The sequence below is a fragment of the Dendrobates tinctorius genome, unplaced genomic scaffold, assembly GCF_039654945.1.
Source record: "Dendrobates tinctorius isolate UK_male_01 unplaced genomic scaffold, ASM3965494v1 ptg000434l, whole genome shotgun sequence".
NCBI lineage: Eukaryota > Metazoa > Chordata > Amphibia > Anura > Dendrobatidae > Dendrobates > Dendrobates tinctorius.
In genome coordinates this window covers 945,001-945,497 of record NW_027362097.1, presented here as the reverse complement: position 1 = coordinate 945,497, position 497 = coordinate 945,001, and positions in this window count along the sequence as shown.

Genomic DNA, 497 nt, shown 5'->3' with positions numbered 1-497 from the left:
GATACTGCTCTCTTTTTCTATGGCTTGAAAAAGGCTCTGTGCGGCCGAAACGTTGTGATTTTTCTGCACTAATTAAGTTACCGTAAGGAGGACGTCTGGTTCTCTGGTTTCTGGATTTTTCTGCAGAAGAAGACACCAGTATTATAAATGGCATATGATAGGTGGAGACCCTGTTACATTTTTTTTGCATTGGGGCCAAGGAGCTCCACTCCCATAAAAAATATAAAGAAACCTAAAATATTAATGCTTGATCGCCATTTTCCCCATATGGAGACCCCAGATGGTTGTAAGACAATAGAAGAGCAGAGGTCATCTGCGGAGGTTTAAACCATCAATGTTGATTGATTTTGTCATATTTGCCCGGGTGTTATCTATTATATAATGATGAATCTTAGAACCCGGTTGGGTTTTTGTACTGAGAACAACCTGTCCTCTGCAAATCCAGGCATGGTTCCTGGAGTGTTTCCTTAAGGAGACAGTTACTTTCATGCTTAATG